A 17,407-nucleotide genomic window follows, 5' to 3' on the forward strand; every position below is an offset into this window, starting at 1 on the left:
GCGCAACCTAGTGCCCGGAGGTGCAACCAATGAATAGGTCCCCAGTCTACCAAGGTCCCCAATCTACCAGATTCACACTGGTTTATGCTCACTATCTAACTGTAAGTGTTTCTTAGCACCTCTTGGGGACACAGATAATTAAGAACCATGAAATGCCTTCAAAACAATGCTCATATCAATTGTATTGTGTGTACAGTGCAACGTAAGAATTCCAACTAACAAGAGAATAAAATGTTTTATATGAAAATCCATAACCTTGCCCATTGTTACACGTCCTTACACCCGGAAAAATATGCACTCGAGGATGTATAGACCATGGAAAACGAGGTGTAGACACTGCCGCCATCCCCGAGTGTGGAATGACAATTTGCATAATTAAACCTATATAAAAGCTAATTACATAAATAAATGAGTGAGGGTATCACAGAGAGAAAGAGTGTCTGTTCATATCCAGTGTTTAAACCTCCCCCTTCCTTCCAGCCCTGTCTAAATCTATTGATCTGTGAAACACAGTACTCAGGGGAGGCGATTCAGTTAATATCATACATCTAATGATGAGATGAATAACGATTATACCATTTGGTAATTAAACGTCTTACAAACCATTTAACTGACTGTGCGTCACAAAGGGGTCGCCAGAGGTCAGAATGATTGTTTTTCATTTTCCCTGCTTCGGCGCGGGGGGGGGGGAGTGAAACACTGAGAAACACTGTGTGACACAATGGTGAAAATACTTAATGGTTGTTAGCAGCTATACTGTAGTGCTAATCTTTAATGCTGTCAAGACTCTTGAAGGGAAAACAATTTATGAAAAAAAGAGAGAAAAAAAGAACACGCCAAGACAAACATCTGGCCTTCATCACACTGTAGGAGTCTGAGCAAATCTTTATATTTAGAAACCTCATTAGCTCACTTATAATGCACAATCTCACAAACAGAAAGAGACAGGACCATGCGGCGGGTGAGAAAAATAATGACATATTTCGCTGTGATCTGTAAAAATGGAGGAAGGGGCGGGAGGGGAGGGACACTGGTGGAGAGGCTTACTCTAGTATGTGCCTGCAGACACTTTGGCCTGTGTGCATTAGTGTGTCTGATCCATACAAAGGTGCATTAAACACACATGCGGAGGGCCAATTAACTGTCAACATCTACAATCTAATCCCTACTTACAGGCAATAATCACCTGATGTTGTGATGTCCGTTTGTTGTTCCGTAGACAGACAACTTTCCAAAGGGCCTGTACAGGTTAATCTCTAGCTAATGCCAGAAACATATGCTACTGTCTAGCCTACGTGGAACTACACACTCTTAGAAAAAAAAGGTGCTATCAAGAACCAAAAAGGGTTCTTTCGCTGTCCCCATAGGAGAACCCTTTGAAGAACGCTTTTTTGGTTCCAGGTACAACGTTTACAACAGAGAGCTCTATCTTCAACCAAAAAGGGTTCTCCTATGAGGACAGCGAAAGAACCCTTGTGGAGCCCTCTTCTCGAAGAGTTCTAGGCCTTTTAACGGTTTAAAGGTTTAAGGGTTAACACATGTGAGGGGTTAACACACACACACGCACACGCACACGCACACACACACACACACACACACACACACACACACACACACACACACACACACACACACACACACACACACACACACACACACCAAACTAACCTTTCCTTTCAACCTTATCCTCATACCGCTAACAATCCCTTTCTTCTGTGGCTGGCTCGGGTGCATTCATGTAGCATTTACTTACAAAGGCAATTGTGCGCTTCTCGGTCTCTTATTGAATGATAGGTGGTAAACATTGTCATTGGAAAGGCAGGTTGGATTAAAGCCTGGTACAGCCATTGAGAGGAACAGTAAGAGGGGTGAAATGCGAACAATGGTAAAAATGGAGGGCAGTATCACAGGGTCCAATGTCTGCTATGCTGAATACATGTGAGATTATGAGACCCATTCCATCATTTACATAATGTAAAAACTATTTCTCTCTCTCTCCATCCACCCCCAACTATTCACTAAATAAATGAGAAAACTATCACAGCACAGAAATATTTGACAAAAGCAAGAGAGACTGAATTCCCAATGACCTCGGCGCCTTGCGACAATGCACACACAGTCCAAACGCTCTTTCGTGAGCAGCCAACTGAGTAAGACCTGGAAGAATATTTATTATTGAGCACAATGGCAAAAGTATTACCTTGTCACCTATACCACTTTACAGTGCAGAAAGGAATCGTATCAAACACAAGGGGAATTTGACATAATTCTGGTTGAGAATATGAAAGGTAGCTAGTTTCTTTAAACGAGGGGTCCATAGTGGTCTACAAGAAGTTTAAGAAATGAACACAATGATCATTTTGATGTGATTTGGTTAGGCCTGAAGTAACAATGGCTGGGTCAGGGATTCAACCGACACACTTAGTCCATCTATTCAGAAAATATATTGAAATATTAATGGGAAAGAAAAGGCAAGGAGGTTTAAAGTTCAACAGAGAAAAAAAATGATATGAACTTCTTTGGCGGACGTGCAGCCTCCGGGCTGTTTGTGTAGGCACAAGTTGAAGAGTAATGGAAAAACTCTGTATTTACAGTCAATAAGAGTTTTACGACACAGTTGAGACTGTCGTCAGGGGCTATTTGGTTTGGGACAGTTTCCTACCACTAACCAACAAAATACAAATAGATGAGAGCCCTGAGGACATTTTCCTTTTTCATGCAAATACTTCTGCATGCTAGCAATACACGTGTCATCCACCCTAAGCATACAATGATTTAAGATAGTCATTCATCCACATACCATACATTCATACGTATGTACACTACCTCATCACAAAAGTATGGGCTAGACGAGGACGCTGTACCGTACAATCTATAGATTGTGAATGTATAGGTGGCATTCCCTGGAACAGACTTTAAATCAAACTGTTAGCTTTCTGCAAAGCTTCTTAAAAAACATTGGACTTGTGAAATTCCTGAGCCATAGAAAATACCTCTCTCTCCCTCAAACCTCCTGATCACCACCCCACCCCACCTCCACCACCCAGTCCATCAACAAAACTCCATGAGCCAATAGGAATTGTACCTCTTCACACTCCGTGCGTGTGAGTGTTTGTGTGCGTGTACGTGTATGCGGTCGTGTGTGCATTCGTGCGTGTGCGCCTGTCGGCCGGCCTGCCTGTGAGTGAGTGTGTTTTACCTGCCAGATCATTCCAGTCTATTCCAGAGAATTCTCATATGGCAACCTATTTTATTTACTTTATCTTCAATAAAATGGTTCAGTGAGCATTAGCAACTTTGAGACACGAATTTCAATCAGTCCTATGGCAGCGGCGTCAGTCTGCGTTAAAGCCAGCGCAGCAGTGTGTGTGCTCTGCGAGGTGCAGCGGAGGGAGCAGCGCTGCAGACAGGCTGAGCTGCAAGCAACCGAGTGCAGTGAGAGGGCTCTAATAACACAAAGGGAGGGAGAGCGGGAGGGAGGGAGAAGGGGACAGAGGGAGGAGAGTGAAGGGAAGAAGGGAGAATAAAGATTGTTAGAGGGAGGGAGAGGGAGGGAAGAGAGAAAGAGTGGGTAAAATGGAGAGAGAGGATGAGATAGAGAGAGAGAAAGAAAGGCACAAACAAGTAAGGTTGAGAAAGTGTACAATAAACACAGACGAGCAGCTCTACACCCCAGGACCTCTTCAGGATGACTGACAAGTGAAAGCTCTCACTGACCGGGACCTTCATTTTACATGACATGAGAAGGAGTGGAACTCAACTGCTGCGGCAGAGTATAACTGAGAGGCTCTCTAGGGGGGAAAGTTGGAAAAACACACAAGTACGCACACACACACACACACACACACACACATCATTTCCCTTCACAGGTGAGCAGGACCAACAGACAGCCTGGTGCTTCATTCACTTAACTGGAGAGGTGCTGCAGACAGGATGTATGTATGCAGACTGAATCTTTTCCACATGATGTGCCTCAGGCTGTTTTTGTCAACTGCACTCTGAGCAGCACAGAGTCAGGTAGTATGACCACATGATTGCCCGAGAGGCACCTCTCGGAGAGGGCTGGGGACACGCTGAAATTCCCACGCATGATGAGGTGTAATCAGAAACCCCATTCAGAGGGGTAGCCAAGTTTGTCAACATATATAGATTCCACATTCCAACTCCTGTCGGGGTTCTGACCCAAATCAAGCGAGTTGTCGGCACAGAGACAGACGCTTTCTTCCCATTCTGGGAAAAGCAGGTAGCAAGTGACATTTTGTCTTGGATTGTGGTTTGTGGACAGGGAAGTGGGATTCGAGGCGCTTGTAGTATTTCCTCCCCTCTGCATCTCTTTTCAAGGTCCGATCAAATGATCGTAATGAACAAAGCAGTTGGCTTGTTGCCTCTGAGGTAAAAGCTTTTGCAACGGCTGTGACTGGGGCTCGATTTGAAGCAAGGAGAAACAGCTTGTGAAATAGAGTTATCTACAGGATCTTAACTTGAAGAGCCAACACAATGCTACATTTTGATGCCAAATGTGTAATCTTAATCATCTTAGTTAAGCTTTCTTTAATGTTTCGAAACAAAAACGTGTTACACTTTGGACTGCTACTGACGTGTAAGATCAAAATGAAAGATGTAAACCTGGTGGTGTTGGTGAATAATTACTCAATTTGGTTTAGTATTAAAAAAAAGTTTGCATAATATACAAAATGTAAAACTGAACACATGTATTATCATTTACATTTATATGAACCTTCTTTGTGGCCAATTATTCCAATAATCTGAGAGTCTTATAACACCACAGGAGGCCGGAATCCTTCAGACTCCATTGCTTCAAAGCTTTAAAAATGTATGACTCTTAGAAACCAATTGCTGCTAATAGTGTATTTATTTTATGACATCATTTACACAATGTTTTCACTTTGGTTCAACTTCCACATAGGATTCAGCCACAGTTCATTCAAAATGGGTCATGGGTATTCTTTTCTGCGCTGCACATATATTGATTTATGACTATATTTAAGGAGCTAGGAGGTGCACATGTATTCATAAAACACATACATTCTATCAACATGATTGGTCAACATTGTGTTGACAAATCCCCACCTATCTTAATTCAAAGGAGGCAGATAGCAAAAGATAACAACAGAGGCTTTGTATACGTTTGGGAAAATGACCGTGTTTCCTGAATGCTGCGGCGATAACGCACAGGTTCAAACTGTCGAGATAATCAACATTAGACCTGCCACAAAGAACGTGCAACTATGTGAAACCAATTCACTGGACACGATCACCTGCAACTGAAGCGACTCGTAATTCTTCCCACCTGAAATAACGAGTTCAAACCGATGTCAAGCCGCTCTGATGTCATGCCTTTTGAGGCTTTCGTTTCACAATAATCTCAGGCACTTGGAAACATGCCATCAGTCTGGGCTTCCGCACCAAGGCTCTTTCCAAATGAAGTCAGAGGGAAAGAATGACATGTGAAACACTAGATGTGTCTCGTCTATAAAAAATTAAGATTGTGCGTACAATATCCGCCATCAGTCAGGTCCAAAGTACTTAGCAAGCAGGGACCAATGCATGCTGAATGGGGAGGTGGACATAAGTCCTATAGTTCATCCTATGAGTAGTCTATAAGGGGCCACAACCCCCAGTGTGATCTGCTCAGCCTTTGAGACATTTAGAGAGACATAGACTGGCTGACTGACCAGCCGCCCGCCAGGACTGCATCCGTGGCCATTCACACTGTTGATTAGCATACCCCCTTCCTTTCCTCTCTGGATCAATAATCTCATTGAGTCAGTGTGTCTTCTCCATCAGGAGTGATGGCAGCTAGGTAGAGACACCCCCTTTTGTAACTCTATTCTCATGGCAACTGTCCACTCCAGACAAACACTCCTCTACACTCTATCTATTCTGGACTCCTCTTCTCCTTTTCATTCTGGGTCCTCATTACTCCTCTTCTGAACAGGCAGGAGGAGAGGCAAATAAACCTTGAAACAACCAAAATGGATTGAAAAGGTAAGGAGATAACATATCAGCGCCAAGGTCTTTCTTGATAAAGCAGATTTTAATATTTATTTTTTATTTTTAAGTCTATCTTGTTAGGCTTTTGAAACTGAAGGTACATACTGTGGAGAAGCAATAGGTTACACATGGTGTGCTTGCACCAAGTGAAGGACAAGGGGAAGGTTGAAAATAGATGTATCAGGTGTGAATATATATTTCCTGTGAGGCAAAGTACAATTCCAGAATCTTATTTAAAAAAACTCCCAACTCCTAATCCAACCAAAGAGTTGTAAAGAGTAGGACGTGGGTCCACTCTTGGTCCAATTTGCTCACGGCATGACACTATCAGACCCCAAACCAAACCTCATTAAACTGGAATATGGAAACTTGGGGAAGTTCCAAAACTTTTTTTCCCTCCAAGTGGGAAGACAAAACAGTGAACCATAAAGAGAGGAATATAAGAAGGAAGGGAAGAACGAGAGGCAGGCAGATCCTTGGGAGGACTGGAGAGTGAGAAAGTGAACGTTTGATGAGTAATACTTTTTTGTTGTAGACGGGGCTTAACTTTGAAATATTCCAGGGTGTTTCTGAATGGGGGATTGACCAATGACCTGATCCCAGCCGCACACTGGGCGCCGGGGTTAATGGTGGATAAAGATTAAAAAAACGGGCGCTAGCCTGATCTCCATCCCCATCCCCTCCAATCCCAAATCAGACCCACAATGGAGCCTGCCAACAGGGACGACTCAAGTCCCTTTGATTCTTCTCCCTCCCCAGTAGCCAGGGTGTCCAGGGTAAAGACCCGTGGAGGTTACCCTCTCCTACTCAGGGGGATGCCAGCCGGGCTCCTTGGCTCAGAAAACCCTTTAGGGTTTTGGAAATGAAATGACAGAAGCTCTGATCTATAACACGAAATCAATTCCAAATTGGAAGTCTGAGGAAAAGCCATCCGTCTGTGGCCTGCTTCTTTAAACTAGCCAGAGATATGCTTTAATTGCTGCAGATTGTATATATGTGTACATTTACAGTCATGCGAAAGTTAGGTCAATTATACTTCTTTGGGATGATTAGAGTACTTCTGTTCCAGAACAGATATACTTCAAAGTTTTTCATCTTTGAAGATTTAAATGGGATACTCAACAAATTAAAAACTAATATTCAAATCTCTTTTAGGCAGAAGAGGGAAGGGAATCTCGGTTCTGCTTAGTCTTGTGAAGATGACTCTTGGGATGTGGGCTAAGGCCTACAGCTGAGCTGAGCCACCCTAACCAAGCCTCTCGCCCCGCTTGGCTCCTCGCTGCCTCGCTTGAATCATACTTGGACCTCAAAAGGCAAAATTATGCAGCTGAATACAGAGATTAATAGACTTTCTTCCTCAGACTGGGTCAAAATATCAAAATAAACCAGTGGCCTGGATTCAGGAATTAACCTGACAAAGAGTAGTTCTCCTCTGCAACATTGAAAAACAGATCAACACAAGCCCTGACTTTTTTTCACAGAATTAGTCAAATTCGAAAGTTTATGGGGTGACTTCTATGGAAATACTTGAGAAATATATGCAACATACATTTAATTACACTAATAATTGATAGTGGAGAAGTTATGGAGGACTACAAACACAGAAGCCAGTACCTTTACACTTGATTTTACCTGCAAAGCAATTCACTTCAACGGTTCTGTGCTCACTGAACAATCACCCATTGTCAAGTTAGCATTCGATATCTATCTCCCATCCAATTACAGCTAAAATTCCATTCCCTCATTCCCCTCACGATGATGAGGCTTCTCCTCCCCATCGCTACTGCAGTTTACCGTCTGGCAATGTTCTGTTCAGTCTGAGACACCACCTGTGTGTCTGTCTCAGTCTGGCTGCTGTGGGGACACATTAGTAATGACGGCAGGCCTCCGCCGTAGTAGCAGTCACATAATCAGTGTGTGTCACACTTACTGTGCTGCCTGGGATTCTTTAGGCTCGTTTTGTACTGACTTGGTGACGACAAACTGCCTCAGTTATCACTGTTGGATGTCTCGTAGAGAATCTCATTGGGAATCTACAGGGGCTTCAGATACAGAAGCTGAGCGTCTCATAGAGGGGAATCGAAGGGGACTACAGAAGCTCTGAGTTGTGCAAACTGTGTGTGTGTGTTGCCACTGGGTGACGTTACAGTACTGTAGCATGCACACGCACCTATCACTTACTACTGTATGTCGAATTGTGCATGGAGGATTGACTTACAAACAGTGTCTCCCGGTGATTCATGCATCGACACCTCTCAGTTTGAAGTTCTGAGTGAGCTTCATCACTTTACAGGAGTTGTCTCGTCTTGTACCTCAAGCCTCTACAGACCAGTGTACGTGAATCCCTTGAGCTGATCTCAACATGAATTGGCAGTGGATGTGACTGTTCTGATTGGATAATAACCAGAGCAAACACACAACGCAGGGGCATGCAGAAGATTTGAGCAAAAGACTGTGACTCACCACTTTGGACTTCAGAATGTGGGTGCTCTTCTCACAGCCGTTGCATATTTCATCCTAAACAAATGAACATGTGTTATGAGCTAACATACTGGTGGTGCAACACCACCTTCATGCATGTACACATAATACATTCCAACACTTCAAGCTTCTTGGTGTTAATGATCTCTGTTTATTGTGTCGTGTTAGGACAGGTCATTCTCAATTAAACATGGGTGTCTAGAAAACTTTCCCAACATTCACGAAGAAGACTTTCCGATATCCTTCCTCCCAGTCCACATTGGTTGAATCTAATACATATCATAACTTCAAAGTTACAGTAGATTGGAAGGCTATGAAGTGTGAAGACCAAACAGGCACAACCTGAAAGGTTTCATTGCAGAGGTGGAATTCTATCATGGTGGACAGATGAAGATTTGTTATATTCTATGGTGGTAACTGTGCCTCAGCTGGGCTATAGCTGTAACACTCCTACCCAGGTACAAGTTTTTTTTAAACCACAGCAAAATTTAACACCTTTGTCCTTTAAGGATTAAGGATTTCATGCCCATTGAAAATGAGGAGGCGGAGGCAAGTTTCATCCATTTGTACACTGAAAACTGAGAAATTATAGTTTATTTTATGTTTATTTTTTATTTTAAATCAAAGATTTGGCCATCAGTGCCCCATCGGAAAAAAAAGTAATGCATGACGCCTCTGAGATTAATGGAAATATTAAGTATAGTTACTAGGGATGCACGATATATATCGATGAACATATCGGAATCGGCCAATATTAGCTAAATATGCCAACATCGGTATCGGCCCAATGTCTTGTTTAATGCCGATGTCAAAAACCGATGTCAAAGGTGACGTGCATACCTATATAACGTAGGTATATGACGTACAATTTTGCTCTACAACTGCAATACAACATTCCTAACCTAGCCCAGAACGTCTGCTGTGTAGATCGAGCAGTCAACAAGCCGAGCAGTCATTTGAAAGAGTAAAAACGCCACGATAATGGAATTCATTGCCCTTGACAATCAACTGTTCTCTGTCGTGGGTGATGTTGGCTTTCGCGACTGGTCGAGCACCGGTACACACTAACGTTACCAAGTGCGCTATTGTTCAGATGTTGCCCTACCGGAGTTACAAAGTAATAGCGTCACTGCTATTAGCTTCACGACTAACTATGGAATGCCGTTTGGGTCTTTGCGAGTCAAAAAAGATACACGTCAAATAACACTATTTGACAATAACACTATTTGACCCGTTAAATAAGCTTTTAATTTGACAAGTCAAATAACAGAGTTCCATTATAGAATGTTGTGTGTTCTGAATTTGCATGTGCAAACCAAGCGCCACCACTACTATCCGTAGCACTGTCAAGCTGTACAAAAAAGTCTGCAAACAAGCAAACACCAGCCACGAATGATGTGTTTTCAATACTGCGTTGGTAATAAAGCATTATTTGTTTGACCGAAACTTCTGGGGTAGCTAGCTAGCTTTAGCTTGGTACCTAGCTAGCCCAAATACAACCAGCCTGAAAACAATGACCAGTAGAAACTGCAGTAACTTTCACTACTCTTAGCAATGATTTAGGAATCCTTGTGTGTGTTAGCTAGGTAGCCACTTGATTTTTGCCTATTGAAATTGAACTTCAGTTCATGTAAATAAATAGCTAGCCAGCTACTTAACACTGTTTCCCAAAGCTAACGTTATAAGCAGCCAGCTAGCTTCATCTGTCTAGGTAGGCTCGACCTGGCCAGGTTATGTGTTGTGAAGCTAGCCACAATAAGGATTAGGCACAATAGTGGAATTTGCGGTTTGCCTTCAAAATAAAAGTACATTTTTGAAAGTGATGCAGAAGGTTACAATTGTTGGAATCATGCCATATTTAGACTAGATAATGTTAAACAAGGTTGGAATGTGAAGCAATGAAACAGGGTTTCAGTCTACTCGGTGACACCCACAGAACACAACTGTGAAGATTTTATGCAAATATTAGCGTTGTAGCTCTTATCACGGGACTGTGACTGTGTGAAATCACCTCCCCAGTCAGCCTATTGTGTGTATTGACATTCATATTGCACTGTACAGCTTTACCTAAGGATTGGGGATCAATGAAATGGGGTAACAGTCTACTCAATACTCAAGATATTTTACCCCAACATCCTCCTCAGAGTTATCAGACTCCAAAACATCCACACATTATTCTTTTTCCTTGAGAATAGTGTTCAGTACACATAGGTTGACAATAAATGTGGCTCAATTCACAGTTGTTTCAGACACTCGCAATAAGAGCTACGATGCTAATGTTCTCTTGGTGTCACACAATCCATAGGTAAGGCTGTACAGTGACATAAGAATGCCCCCAATGCAATTCTAAAGTATAATACATCCAGTGTGATTTCAACAGATTTTTGTCAAGTTAACAAATTATTGTCTTTTGTTAATTTTATATAACAACATTCCAACCTCGTTTAGCATGATCTATTCAATTATGGCATAATTCTACTATTTGTATGCATTTGCATCACTGCCAATGACATACTTTTATTTTGAAGGGTAACCGCAAAGTCCACTATTGTGGCTAATCCTTATTGTGGCTAGCTTCACATAGATGGGTCCGACCACCATTAATCAAATAAGAACTGTCTTATAAATTAGGGTTATTTTTAGATGATAAAACCTAGCTACAGTATATAGTTAGCTAGCTATCTATGTTTGTGGGGAAGAACATTGTTTGCATCCATGAGCTAGCTAACTTTTTTTATGACCAGCACTATAGGTGCGCGAGACAACTTTACCAGCATCATAGGATACGTATCGATGAATCGTTGTGACATATAAAATACGAGTGATAGTGTAATCAAATGTGTAATAACTACGTAAAAAATGAATGAACTCATTAAATTATTATGTGACGTGCAGTCATATTCAGGTCCTGATTGGTCAATAAACTTATAAGACACGTCAAATAGTGTTTTTTTACATGCAAAGACCCAAACTGTGTTCCATAGAAACCCTGGTTGAGAATGAAACAACTGAACAAATGAACAACGAACCAGCACAGCAAGTAAGTGAAATAAATAGGTTTTGATTATGTTTTACTGGTAATGGGACAATACGTAAATGGCAATTAAATAATAACTTTTTGGTCAGTATGGTGTGTGTGTGTGTGTAACCTTTATTTAACTAGACAAGTCAGTTAAGAACAAATTCTTAGTTACAATGACAGCCTACCCCGGCCAAACCTGGACAACGCTGGTCCAATTGTGCGCAACCCTATGGGACTCCCAATCAAGGCCGGATGTGATACAGCCTGGATTCGAACCAGGGACCGTAGTGATGCCTCTTGCACTGAGATGCAGTGCCTTAGACCGCTGTGTCCATGTGTGTGTGTTAACTATTTAACTGTACTAGAATGCTTAAAAGGCTGCAAAACCTTTGAATATCGGTTATCGGTATCAGGTTTTATCGGCAATGAAAATATCAGATATCGGTATCGGCCAAAAATGTAAAATCGGTGCATCATCAATAGTTACACAGTTACCCACAGCACGTTACAATTGTCCAATTCTGCCTTATCAGTTCAAAGGCAGAAAACCTTTGACAGGACATGAAAGGTTGTGCTATAGTACTTACCCTGAGGGTGAAAACGTGGGGTTGTTGTCCGTCTGTCTCAGGATGGGAAGGACTCCAGTCCAGAGATGTCTGTAGAGGATCTGCAGAGGGAGAGCAGATTAGAGAGAAATCATTACTCAAAAGCATGTTCCCATACAGTAAAACATTATCAACCAAGTTTCCAATTCACATAGTAAATTGTAAATGGGCCCCCCCACAAAGGTGTTGCCGCAAACATGTACAGGATTTTTTTATTTTACTAGGCAAGTCAGTTAAGAACAAATTTGTATTTTCAATGACAGCCTAGGAACAGTGGGTTAACTGCCTGTTCAGGGGCAGAACGACAGATTTGTACCTTGTCAGCTCGGAGATTGGAACTTGCAACCTTTCGGTTACTAGTCCAACACTCTAACCACTAGGCTACCCTGCCGCCCCAGGACAACTGTGGGTAGGTTTTCTTTCACATGAGTGTTATTAGCATGGCTTTTAGGGGAAAGCAATAAACTTGGGAACAACAAAGTACAACTGGATTTGCCTGTTAGATGACTATATGCATGTGAGTGAATATGTACCTGTGTGTACATGTTAGAGCTGGGACGATAAACCAAAAATTATCAACACCGACCATACCTATCACTTATCGCAGGCCTTTTGCAGATATTGTTCATTATGATAAGTAGCCTATATTAGGGAAATGTGAAGTTTGCAAAAAAAAGGAGGGGTGTACTTGTGGGTGCATGCGAGTGTGTGTGTGTGTGTGTGCGTGCGTGTGTGTGTGGCTGTGCAAGAAAGATGAGGGGTGATCTTCTGAATTTAGGTAATGTACAGTACACATTAACCTCTTGAAACTCTGGGGGCAGTATTTCATTTTTGGATGAAAAACGTTCCCGTTTTAAACAAGATATTTTGTCACGAAAAGATGCTCGACTATGCATATAATTGACAGCTTTGGAAAGAAAACACTCTGACGTTTCCAAAACTGCAAAGATATTATCTGTGAGTGCCCCAGAACTAATGCTACAGGTGAAACCAAGGTGAAATTTCAAACAGGAAATGCCCCAGATTTTGAATGCGCTGTGTTCCAATGTCTCCTTATATGGCTGTGAATGCGCCAGGAATGAGCCTACACTTTCTGTCATTTCCCCAAGGTGTCTGCAGCATTGTGACGTTTTTGTAGGCATATCATTGGAAGATTGACCATAAGAGACTACATTTACCAGGTGTCCGCCTGGTGTCCTCCGTCTAAATTATTGCGTAATCTCCGGCTGCATGCACATTTCCATTTGGTTCAGAAGAGAAAGTTTATCATCGATAGATATGTGAAAAACACCTTGAGGATTGATTCTAAACAACGTTTGCCATGTTTCTGTCGATATTATGGAGTTAATTTGGAAAAAAGTTTGCGTTGTAATGACTGAATTTTCGGGGGGTTTTCTTAGCCAAACGTGATGAACAAAACGGAGCGATTTCTCCTACACAAATAATCTTTTTTGAAAAACTGAACATTTACTATCTAACTGAGAGTCTCCTCATTGAAAACATCCGAAATTCTTCAAAGGTAAATTATTTTATTTGAATGCTTTTCTTGTTTTTGTGAAAATGTTGCCTGCTGGATGCTAGGCTTAATGCTATGCTAGCTATCAATACTCTTACACAAATGCTTGTGTAGCTATGGTTGAAAAGCATTTTTTGAAAATCTGAAATGACAGTGTTGTTAACAAAAGGCTAAGCTTGTGAGCCAATATATTTATTTCATTTCATTTGCGATTTTCATGAATAGTTAATGTTGCGTTACGGTAAGGAGCTTGAGGCTATAATTACGCTCCCGGATACGGGATTGCTCGTCGCAACAAGTTAAAGAAATATATGTGAAGTGTTTCTTCCCCAAACGAAAGGTTGCAGTGCCTTGAAGGCTCAAATGATCAATGAGTAAACGACAGGTTTTAACGACAATAATGACATGTTCCATGTCACAAAAAAATACACCTAACTGCAATTCTGTATCAAACAATCCTCAATCATCAATCTGTTATTTTCACATGCATCTTTCGAAAGTTTGCTATATTTTATTAACTTACTGTATAAATTACAAACTGCAGCCACATAACCTCCCAGAAGCTTTTAATGCCTATACATCGTGCTTAAGCGCTTGACCCCTCGCAACATTTAAATTCCCCTCGGAGTTGAGCGAGCGTTTTACAAGCAGCCTCTCTCTCTGATACTTAAGACACATGGACCAATGGCCTAACCTGGACGTTCCTGTAGATTTTTCTTTCTTTTTTTTCCTTCCCAAATTCCAATTGACCCCTGTAGGCAACCAGCAACTGCTGAATCCAGTAGAATGTGCTCTCTGAACTGTACAAAAAAAGCCCTCAGCCCGAAGAGCACCGTGGAAAACAAAACCTGCCAAGTGTCATTATTTTTACTGTTTGGGTTTGGGGAAAGAAGTGTCGCACAGTGCACACACAGATTGCCGTGTAACATTTATGCAGTGGAAAGAGGATACAAATCTCCCCATGCATCTACTGTACTGTCTATTGTGAAAATAGGCATGGTGATGTTTCTGTTACCGTACACAATCATCTATTCTAGTACTGATGTACCTCAAAAGAAAATACTATACTGTTTAGTACTAGCATGAAGGCGAAGTAAACATGTAATAAAGGACTAATGACACACCACCAAATCTGCATCAAACTACTTAGCTATATTTGTGTGAATAAACGTTCAAGTAAAATGCAACAGCCTTATAAGTTGGATAAAAACATAATTTTGAGTTAATGTTCCATTCATCCAAAATGACTTGCTGAGTTTGTGAAGATGTAATACTCTATTCAGAGGAAAAGCAACAAGAATGCTATTAGTCTGTGTGACCTCCAATTCAAGAGATTTACAAATATCAGACATATCTTTATGCTTAGCCTAAATGCAAAAAAATGATCTTTAAATTCTATCAACGTATAAATACAGGCTGCATTCAAGCATTCAAAGGGCCTAATAATACCATTGGCTACTTACATAAAGCGCTGCACTTAGTCAAGATAAACTATTTAAAATGGAGGGCAGAAATACCTCCACAGCAGCTATAGAAGGGTCTGGGGATGAAAGAGGGACATTATGCTAACAAGTCAGATTACTGTACACAATAATTTTATCTTTAACGTAAATACCATCCTTGTGTTACGGCGGTGGGGGGGTGGGGGGGGGGGCATTATGGAAAAGTCACCGGCAATAATATTTTCTACAGGGAACCAAATGGTCCTTATCGGTGTTAGGCGAGCAATTCAGGCCCCTGAACAAAGATGAGTCCTCAAACTCATTCCATTCATCACCGGACGTGTAATTACCCTGGGCTCGCAGTCTAGACGTTACCGCTTTCACAGAATTTAAGACCCCATCTCTCTGCAACGCCACCGCCACAGCGCACGCCGCTCTCTCTCCTCTCCTCCCCGAGCACCGGCGAGCGTTAAATCTGCCAGCAGATAAATTAACGAAGAACGCAATAAAACGGACACAATGAGAAGAACTTTATCCTCTCCGCTGCTAAATGAGATTTCTTTGAAATGCAGATCAGTAGAGCTAGATTAGTGAGTTTTAGCTGCTGTCAACATCATAACAAAATACAAATGTGATTGTTCGGCCGGGGCCTTATCTCCTTGCTTCCATCTGCTGCCTCGTTATTTACTCTCCTTGATTTACTATGCAGATCTAAATAAGTCGCATCAAAAGGAAGGCTTACTGCACAATGGATTCTTAAGCTTCTACATCAAGGTATTTGAAACCGTAGTCACATAAAGAGGCTGCCCATCAAAGGCCCATCTCTAATGAACTCCTGTATCAGAGGGGGTTTGTGCCTGTTTTTAATGCTGCCTGTCTGGCTGCTTGTGTGAAGGGAAAGAGGAAGTGCTACAAATCAGAACAACCCACAGCTATTGGAGGAGTGGCTCTGTAGGGCCACATTAGACCAGCTCACTGCATGGGGCCAATACAACCCCAGGTCTGTCAAGAATACTGAAGACAGTGGATTAGAGTGGGATGGAATAGAATATATTCTATTACACATTGGCTTCACAGCATCAACATCAGCAACACTTCAACATTAAGTGCCTCAAATACCTCATTATCACCAGAGAATGGAGGACAGATGGAAAGACAAGGCAATAAACATTGTTTCTGGACGCATGTCAGTCCATTTCTCTCAAGGAGCATAACATCCAAATGCAAGAATGAGCCATATCAAGTTCCCTGCTCTAATTCTGCACAGAGAAACACTAATCTTCCAAGCTTTCGAACAACGTTCAGGCAATAACCTTTAATTTCATGGTGCATTTGTTACATTCAGCAACACAGACCAGATTATAAACGAAACCTTCAAGACTTCATGACAAATAACTGCATTAAAAAGATCACGATCTTCATTCCCGTCTCGGTTTTAATGTCGGGATCCAACAAGCATGCCGTTAGGTTTACCAAAGAACAATTAGTCCCCCTGAGTCCAAGCAGACCCTGGCACATGTGGTTGAGAGGCAAGAACCACAGGGGCACACCAGATGATGGGTGGGTCGGGAGGGAAGCGTGTGGCGCGTGGCAGCCACGCGTGCGCCAGTCATTGGCTCCTGGGCATGTCCTGCCTCATCGCTACTCTCACAGGGAGAGAGAGCGACAGAGACAGAGAAAGAGAGAACGCCTTCTCTTCCCTGTCCAGTAGTCTTCAGAATTGCAGGCAACCTTCCAGATAGAGAGCTTACAACAGAGGAGGCATCCTATGGCTTCCCTACAGAAACCCTCCGTCCCTCGTTCTCTCTCTTGGTATGTTCCCTTTTGTCTTTGTACCGTGCCAAGTGGGCCCAGTGCCAGTCGCGTTTGCAACCACGAGGGACCTCTACCTTTTTTTCTTGTCTAATGAAATGACAAAACAACAGATTTACATATGCAGAAACAGGTGTTGTAACAGGTTTGACTCCTCTTGACCTAAACCATGTTACAAGGAATAAAATGCACACAAGAAAAGTTTATTAGCAACAGCTGCCCGAAGGTATTTAGGCTCTGATGGGCACTCAAGTCTACACCATCTGCCTTGCTGGTTGCCAGAAGTGACAATCTAAATCAAAAACCACCCATCAAATATCCTAAAAATAAACCATTGTGTTGCCCATATGTTGCGGCCATTTCTTTTATAAAAGTGGCTGAATGAAGGCTCATGGCCCTGTCATCCAGGGGAAACCCTACAAGCAACACAGTAGCCTGTAATTACTCTCAACCAATCCCCTCTGTTCTAATCAGAGCACTGCGTCAGCATCTCACTTCATCATGCCCAAGTACA

At 42.1% G+C, this 17,407-nt stretch overlaps 1 protein-coding gene across 7 annotated transcripts in view; it reads right to left on the reverse strand.

Moving 5' to 3' along the window:
• Positions 1-12,132, reverse strand: part of LOC135516011 (forkhead box protein P2-like) — a 106,478-nt gene extending 94,346 nt beyond the window's left edge. For all 7 annotated transcript variants that reach the window (XM_064939969.1, XM_064939968.1, XM_064939967.1 and 4 more), the window contains exons 1-2: positions 12,106-12,132; positions 8,479-8,532 (exon numbers count right to left, since the gene is read on the reverse strand). The gene's annotated coding sequence lies outside the window, so the exon portion shown is untranslated. The remainder of the gene's footprint in view (positions 1-8,478; positions 8,533-12,105) is intronic.
• Between the last annotated feature and the right edge of the window lie 5,275 nt (positions 12,133-17,407).

This window comes from Oncorhynchus masou, chromosome 27, assembly GCF_036934945.1.
Source record: "Oncorhynchus masou masou isolate Uvic2021 chromosome 27, UVic_Omas_1.1, whole genome shotgun sequence".
Lineage (NCBI taxonomy): Eukaryota > Metazoa > Chordata > Actinopteri > Salmoniformes > Salmonidae > Oncorhynchus > Oncorhynchus masou.